This window comes from Somniosus microcephalus, chromosome 5, assembly GCF_052327205.1.
Source record: "Somniosus microcephalus isolate GS21.2 chromosome 5, FLI_Smic_1.0, whole genome shotgun sequence".
NCBI lineage: Eukaryota > Metazoa > Chordata > Chondrichthyes > Squaliformes > Somniosidae > Somniosus > Somniosus microcephalus.
In genome coordinates, this window is record NC_140991.1 from 174,824,976 (window position 1) to 174,833,712 (window position 8,737).

At 55.4% G+C, this 8,737-nt stretch overlaps 1 long non-coding RNA gene across 1 annotated transcript in view; it reads right to left on the reverse strand.

Moving 5' to 3' along the window:
- Positions 1-6,493: 6,493 nt before the first annotated feature.
- The window catches only part of LOC147117449 (uncharacterized), a 4,799-nt gene continuing 2,555 nt past the window's right edge, over positions 6,494-8,737 (reverse strand). The window contains exon 2 of the long non-coding RNA XR_015078295.1: positions 6,494-7,792. This is a non-coding gene — a long non-coding RNA (uncharacterized LOC147117449). The remainder of the gene's footprint in view (positions 7,793-8,737) is intronic.

Sequence of the window (8,737 nt, forward strand, 5' to 3'; positions counted from 1 at the left end):
AGAATATTCCATGGACCTATCACCCTCTGAGTGAAGTAGTTCCTCCTCATCTCAGTTTTGAAAGAGCAGCCCCTTATTCTAAGACTATGCCCCCTAGTTCTAGTTTCACCCATCATCGGGAACATCCTCCCTGCATCCACCCGATCCAACCCCTTCACAATCTTATATGTTCCAATAAGATCGCCTCTCATTCTTCTGAACTCCAATGAGTAGAGTCCCAATCTACTCAACCTCTCCTCATATGTCCATCCCCTCATCCCCGGGATTAACCGAGTGAACCTTCTTTGTACTGACTCGAGAGCAAGTATGTCTTTTCTTAAGTATGGACACCAAAACTGTATGCAGTACGCCAGGTGCGGTCTCACCAATACCTTGTACAACTGAAGCAATACCTCCCTATTTTTATATTCTATCCCCCTAGCAATGAAAGCCAACATTCCATTGGCCTTCTTAATCACTTGCTGCACCTGCATACTAACCTTTTGAGTTTCGTGCACCAGGACCCCCAGATCCCTTTGTACTTCAGTACTTTCCAGTTTCTTGCCATTAAGATAATAACTTGCTCTACGATTTTTCCTGCCAAAGTGCATAACCTCACTGCTTCTGTGAAGCTGATAACTACATTCCGAAGTGTTTGGAGATCAGTGGGGTGGCGATCAGCAGTCTGGCGAATCTGCTTTGCTCAGCTATTCTACAGTATCAGTCAAAAGAGTTAACATAATGGTCAAGCATCCCATCATGCTTTGCAGCTGTCTAAATGCTACATGTACGCTTTTAATACATATATATCTCAATAGTGTGAAGCTAATCATCCTTTAAACATGATTTCTAGTATTACAGCCTAATGGTTGATGTATTAGAGACTGGAGGATTCAGGCTTCGGTTCACACGCCTACTTTACATAGAAACATAGAAGATAGGAGCAGGAGCAGGCCATTCGGCCCCTCGAGCCTGCTCCGCCATTCAATGAGATCATGGCTGATCATCCAAATTCAGTACCCTGTCCCTGCCTTCTCCCCATATCCCTTTAGCCTTAAGAAACATATCTAACTCCTTCTTGAATATATTTAATGAATTGGCCTCCACTGCCTTCTGTGGTAGAGAATTCCACAGGTTCACCACTCTCTGGGTGAAGAAATTCCTCCTCATCTCAGTCCTAAATTGGTTACCCCCTTATCCTTAGACTGTGACCCCTGGTTCTGGACTCCCCAGCCATCAGGAACATCCTTCCTGCATCTAGTCTGTCTAGCCCTCTTAGAATTTTATAAGTTTCAATGAAATCCCCTCTCATTCTTCTAAACTCCAGCAAGTACAAGCCCAATCGACCCAATCTCTCCTCATACGTCATTCCTGCCATCCCAGGTATCAGCCTGGTGAATCTTCACTGCACTCCCTCCATGGCAAGGACATCCTTCCTCAGATAAGGCGACCAAAACTGCACACAATACTCAAGGTGTGGTCTCACCAAGGCCCTGTAAAACTGCAGCAAGACATCCTTGTTCCTGTACTCGAACCCTCTTGCTACGAAGGCCAACATACCATTTGCCTTCTTAACTGCCTGCTGCACCTGCATGCTTACCTTCAGCGACTGGTGCACAAGGACACCCAGGTCTCGTTGCATTTCCCCTTCTCCCAATCTATTGCCGTTCAGATAATAATCTGCCTTCCTGTTTTTGCCACCAAAGTGGATAACCTCGCATTTATCCACATTATACTGCATCTGCCCAATCGCCCAACCTGTCCAAATCGTACTGGAGTTTCTCGGCATCCTCCTCACGGCACACACGCCCACCCAGCTTTGTTTCATCTGCAAACTTGGAGATATTACATCTAGTTCCCTCGTCTAGATCATCATTACTATATATTGTGAACAGCTGGGGTCCTAGGACCGATCCCTGCGGTACCCCACTAGTCACTGCCTGCCACTCGCAATCCAACAGTCAACACCAAGCCGTTGGATCACCTGCCCCAATATCTCCTTCGGAGGCTGGTTGTCAAATTTTTTTGTCTTCTAACACTTCTGTGAAGCCCTTTTGGGACTGTTGTGGAGTATTTTAAACCAAAACTCGACACAAGGTTTTCAGATCGATAGTCAAGTTGTCTTTATTACACCGGTGGGGAGGCAGTCTGCTCTGTCTTTAGCCAGACTTTTCCAAATTGTCGCAGCATACATTACATTTTTATACATTACAACACACATGACAGGCTCCTGCACAATTCATTCCTGCAACCTGATTGGATCTTGGCCCGCCTGCACCTTCACTGATTGGTTATATGTCCCAAGGGATTGTTCGAGGCTGGAGTTGAATTCCTCTTTGGTCTCGTCTGTGTCTTCCAATGTTGGGGCGTACGCACTGATGGCTGTAGCGCCAACGCTCTTCTCGATCTTCCTTGCTGCAATGCTCCATCTCTCCCTCAGTAAGCTCCCCACTGGAGTGGAGCTAATTTACAGAACAAACGGGAAACTGTTCAGCCTCCATCACCTCCAGACCAGATCCAAGGTCGTCCCATCCTCTGTCGTTGAATTACAGTATGCAGACGACGCTTGCGTCTGCGCACTCAAGAGGTCGAACTCCAAACCATCGTCAACACCTTCACCAAAGCGTATGAGGGCATGGACCTTACACTAAACATCCGTAAGACAAAGGTCCACTACCAACCTGCCCCCACCACACAGTGCTGCTCCCCGATGATCAAAATCCACGACAAGGCACAACAACGTGGACCACTTTCCATACATCGGGAGCCTACTGTCAACAAGGGCAGACGTTGATGACGAAGTCCAACGCCGCCTTCAGTGCGCCAGTGCAGCCTTCGGTACCTGGGGAAGAGAGTGTTTGAAGACCAGGACCTCAATCGCTGCATCAAACTCATGGTCTACAGAGCAGCAGTGATACCCGCCCTGCTGTCTGCTTCAGAGACATGCACCATGTACAGCAGGCACCTCAAAGCACTGGAGAGGTACCACCAACGCTGCCTCCGCAAGATCCTGCAAATCCATTGGCAGGATAGGCGCACCAACGTCAGTGTTCTTGCTCAGGCCAACATCCCCAGTATCGAAGCTTTGACCACGCTCAATCAGCTCCAATGGACGGGTCACATTGCACTCTCAGTACCGATCCTCCGACAGTGCAGCGCTCCCTCAGTACTGCCCCTCCGACAGTGCGGCATCCATCAGTACTGCCCCTCCGACAGCACGGCGCTCCCTCAGTACTGCCCCTCCGACAGTGCGGCGCTCCCTCTGCACTGCCCCTCCGACAGTGCAGCGCTCCCTCAGTACTGTGCTCCCTCAGTACTGCCCCTCCGGCAGTGCAGCAATCCCTCAGTACTGCCCCTCCGACAGTGCGGCGCTCCCTCTGTACTGCCCCTCCGACAGTGTGGCGCTCCCTCAGTACTGCCCCTCCGACAGTGCAGCGCTCCCTCAGTACGGCCCCTCCCACAGTGCGGCGCTCTCTCAGTACTGCCCCTCCGACAGGGCAGCACTCCCTCAGTACTGCCGCTCCGACAGTGCGGCGCTCCCTCAGTACTGCCCCTCCGACAACGCGCTGCTCCCCCAGTACTGCCCCTCCGACAGTGCGGTGCACCCTCAGTACTGCCCCTCTGACAGTGCGGTGCTCCCTCAATACCGCCCCTCCGAAGGTGCGGCGCTCCCTCAGTACCGCCCCTCCGACAGTGCGGCACTCCCTCAGGACCGCCCCTCCGACAGTGCTGCGCTCCCTCAGTACTGCCCCTCCGGCAGTGCAGCACTCCCTCAGTATTGCCCCTCCGACAGTGTGACGCTCCCTCAGTACTGCCCCTCCGACAGTGCTGCGCTCCCTCAGCACTGCCCCTCCGACAGTGCGGCGCTCCCTCAGTACCGCCCTTCCGACAGCGCGGCGCTCCCTCAGTACTGCCCCTCCGACAGTGCTGCGCCCCCTCAGCACTGCCCCTCCGACATCACGGCGCTCCCTCAGTACCGCCCGTCCGACAGCGTGGCGCTCCCTCACTACTGCCCCTCCAACAGTGCAGCGCTCCCTCAGGACTGCCCCTCCGACAGTGCGGCGCTCCCTCAGTACCACACCTCCGACAATGCGGCGCTCCCTCAGTACCGCCCCTCCGAAAGTGCGGCGCCCCCTCAGTACCGCCCCTCCGACAGCACGGCATTCCCTCAGTACTACCCCTCCGACAGTGCAGCGCTCCCTCAGTACCGCCCCTCCGACAGTGCGGTGCTCCCTCAGTACTGCCCCTCCGACAGTGCGGCGCTCCCTCAGTACTGCCCCTCTGACAGTGCGGCACTCCTTCAGTACTGCCCCTGCTACACTGCGGCGCTCCCTCAGTACTGCCCCTCCGACAGTGCGCCGCTCGCTCAGTACTGCCCCTCCGACAGTGCGCCGCTCGCTCAGTACTGCCCCTCCGACAGTGCGGCGCTCACTCAATACTGCCCCTACGACAGTGCGGCGCTCCCTCAGCACTGCCCCTCCGACAGTGCGGCGCTCTCTCATTACTGCCCCTCCGACAGTGCGGCGCTCACTCAATACTGCCCCTACGACAGTGTGGCGCTCCCTCAGCACTGCCCCTCCGACAGTGCGGCGCTGCCTCTGTACTGCCCCTCCGACAGTGCGGCCCTCCCTCAGTACTGCGCTCATTCAGTACTGCCCCTCCGACAGTGCAGAGCTCCCTCAGTACTGCCCCGCCGACAGTGCAGCGCTCCCTCAGTACGGTCCCTCCCACAGTGCGGCGCTCTCTCAGTACTGCCCCTCCGACAGGGCAGCGCTCCCTCAGTACTGCCCCTCCGAAAGTGCTGCGCTCCCTCAGCACTGCCCCTCCAACAGTGCGGCGCTCCCTCAGTACTGCCCCTCCGACAGCGCGGCGCTCCCTCAGTACCGCCCTTCCGACAGCATGGCACTCACTCAGTACTGCCCCTCCGACAGTGCAGCGCTCCCTCAGGACTGCCGCTCCGACAGTGCGGCGCTCCCTCAGTACCGCCCCTCCGACAATGCGGCGCTCCCTCAGTACTGCCCCTCCGACAGTGAAGCACTCCCTCAGTATTCCTCTCCGACAGTGCGGTGCTCCCTCAGTACTGCCCCTCCGACAGGGCGGCGCTCCCTCAGTACCGCCCCTCCAACAGTGCAGCTCTTCCTCAGGACTGCCCCTCCGACAGTGCGGCGCTCCCTCAGTACTGCCCCTCCGACAATGCGGCGCTCCCTCAGTACCGCCCCTCTGACAGTGCGGCGCTCCCTCAGTACCGCCCCTCCGACAGTGCGGCGCTCCCTCAGTACCGCTGTTCCGACAGTGCGGCGCTCCCACAGTAGCGCCCCTCCGACAGTGCGGCGCTCCCTCAGTACCGCTGTTCCGACAGTGCGGTGCTCCCTCCGACAGTGCGGCGCTCCCTCAGCACTGCCCCTCCAACAGTGCGGCGCTCCCTCAGTACTGCCCCTCCGACAGCGCGGCGCTCCCTCAGTACCGCCCTTCCGACAGCGTGGCACTCACTCAGTACTGCCCCTCCGACAGTGCAGCGCTCCCTCAGGACTGCCGCTCCGACAGTGCGGCGCTCCCTCAGTACCGCCCCTCCGACAATGCGGCGCTCCCTCAGTACTGCCCCTCCGGCAGTGAAGCACTCCCTCAGTATTCCCCTCCGACAGTGCGGTGCTCCCTCAGTACTGCCCCTCCGACAGGGCGGCGCTCCCTCAGTACCGCCCCTCCAACAGTGCAGCTCTTCCTCAGGACTGCCCCTCCGACAGTGCGGCGCTCCCTCAGTACTGCCCCTCCGACAATGCGGCGCTCCCTCAGTACCGCCCCTCTGACAGTGCGGCGCTCCCTCAGTACCGCCCCTCCGACAGTGCGGCGCTCCCTCAGTACCGCTGTTCCGACAGTGCGGCGCTCCCACAGTACCGCCCCTCCGACAGTGCGGCGCTCCCTCAGTACCGCTGTTCCGACAGTGCGGTGCTCCCTCAGTACTGCCCCTCCGACAGTGCGGCGCTCCCTCAGTACTGCCCCTCCGACAGTGCGGCGGTCTCTCAGTACTGCCCCTCTGACAGTGCAGCACTCCCTCAGTACGGCCCTCCCTCAGTACTACCCCTCCGACAGTGCAGCACTCTCTCAGTACTGCCCCTCCGACAGCGCGGCGCTCCCTCAGTACTGCCCCTCTGACAGTGCAGCACTCTCTCAGTACTGCCCCTCCGACAGCGCGGCGCTCCCTCAGTACTGCCCCTCTGACAGTGCAGCACTCCCTCAGTACAGGCAACCGGGGAGTGTCTGCCTAGATTATGGGGGCTTGAGTCTCTGGAGTGCGTGTGTGTGTGGGACTCGAACCCACGACCTTCTGACTCAGAGACGAGAGGGAGAGAGAGTACGTGACCCACAGCTGAGAACCATAACTGTGTCGTACGTGAAGGTGGACAGATAAAACAGGAAATTAGATGGGTTTGTGTTGGGCAGAGGTTGCCACAGAAAGGAGGGAAATGAGACCGTGGAATTCTCCAAGGTGGTGCGGAAAGGATTGGAAAATGACACCTTCCATCAATCATTTAATATGTAAAGGCAATATTCACCAACTAGCGAGCAACACCATATATTATGCCGAAAATTTTACACAATTCTACTGCTTTATATATTAAAGGTTTTGTCTATTCTACGTACTTTGGCCCAGAAATTCGGGTCCCCACGGGTGAGTACGCGCTGGGTACTCACTCGTAGGCCCAACGAAAGTGCCAGTTTCGTGCACGCACTGCGCCTGCGCGGGAAACCGGACCGTCCGTTTCCTTAAAGGAAGGGGTTCACAGGTCGAACACGTGCGCCGGAGAGGCAGCGCGTACGCCTGGAACTTCCGTTTTTTTTTTTAAAACATGTTTCTCCAGGAGGGTAAGTCTCCAGGAGCTCCGCTTTTAAAAAGCAGTCGCAGGGCCTGCTTTTAACAAGGTAAGTGGTGATTAAAACATTTTTTCCACAGGTTTATTATTATTAAATACTTTAAAGAAAGGTAAGTTTATTTTTAGCCCTGTTATAAACTGTAATTAATTTTTGCAAAAATTGTTTAAAATAGTTATTTTATGTAATTTATAGTTATTTTAAAAATGCGATTTTTAAAAAATTATTTGAAGTTTTAGTGATGTTTTGGTGTTTATAGTATTTATAATTTTGACAGGTCTTCCTGTCAATTTTATGAGTGGGTAATTCCCTGCTACCATTGGCTCCCCATGGCCCACGTGATCCCAGGGGACGCTTCGAGCTAACTGCGCCCCTGGGATACGCAAGCACTGCGCGCCGGCAGCTGGAGGAGGCCCAGGATCGGAATCCCACGCGGGCCCACAGCTCAACGGCCGGCGCGCTAGGTAAGTGCAGGTCGGGGGCTTGCACCCGCGGGAAGCCCCCGACCCGAATTTCTGGGCCTTTACGTCAATGCCATGCCTACTTCCCGTCAATGAAGGAGACATCACTTCTATCTCCCCGTGTGGCTGGAGGTGGGGGGGGGTGGGTGAGGGTGGATTAACTGCCCCAACCGGTGTGGGCCTTGACCCCCCACAGAGCAGGAAAGGCCTAAGCTCCATCCCCAGCCTGTGTAGAATCGGTGCTTGTAGGCATCGGGGAGGAATGCTGGGTGCAGGTGGGGGAGGGGGGGGGGCGGTGTCGAACCGGGGAGGTGGCAGGCTGCCAATTAGGTCGGGTTTTACCCTTCGACCCTCGCCCCCCCCCGCCACCACCCCCAAGCTCATTCAGCGCCCAGCCGCCATTTTGCTGCCTGTTCCTTCAGCGAGCGGCGGAAAGGACTCGCTCGCCATTCGCGTTACAACTTCAGGTCGTCCGCCCAGTGGCCCTGAAACAAAAACAGGATAAAAGGAGCAGGTTATTTGTTGTCTCTGGATCAGACCGGGTTCGGGCCTTGCCTCCCTCCCCTCCTTCATAGAAACACAGAAGATAGGAGCAGGAGTAGGCCATTCGGCCCCTCGAGCCTGCTCCGCCATTCAATGAGATCATGGCTGATCATCCAAACTCAGTACCCTGTCCCTGCCTTCTCCCCATATCCCTTGATCCCTTTAACCTTAAGAAATATATCTAACTCCTTCTTGAATATATTTAGTGAATTGGCCTCCACTGCCTTCTGTGGTAGAGAATTCCACAGGTTCACCACTCTCTGGGTGAAGAAATTCCTCCTCATCTCAGTCCTAAATGGCTTACCCCTTATCCTTAGACTGTGACCCCTGGTTCTGGACTCCCCCGCCATCGGGAACATCCTTCCTGCGTCTAGTCTGTCTTGTCCGGTTAGAATTTTATAAGTTTCAATGAAATCCCCTCTCATTCTTCTAAACTCCAGTGAGTATAAGCCCAATCGACCCAATCTCTCCTCATACGTCATTCCTGCCATCCCAGGTATCAGCCTGGTGAATCTTCGCTGCACTCCCTCCATGGCAAGAACATCCTTCCTCAGATAAGGCGACCAAAACTGCACACAATACTCAAGGTGTGGTCTCACCAAGGCCCTGTACAACTGCAGCAAGACATCTTTGTTCTTGTATTCGAATCCACTCGCTACGAAGGCCAACATACCATTTGCCTTCTTAACCGCCTGCTGCACCTGCGTGCTTACCTTCAGCGACTGGTGCACAAGGACACCCAGGTCTCGTTGCACTTCCCCTTCTCCCAATCTATTGCCGTTCAGATAATAATCTGCCTTCCTGTTTTTGACACCAAAGTGGATAACCTCGCATTTATCCACATTATACTGCATCTGCCATGTTTCTGCCCAATCACCCAACCTGTC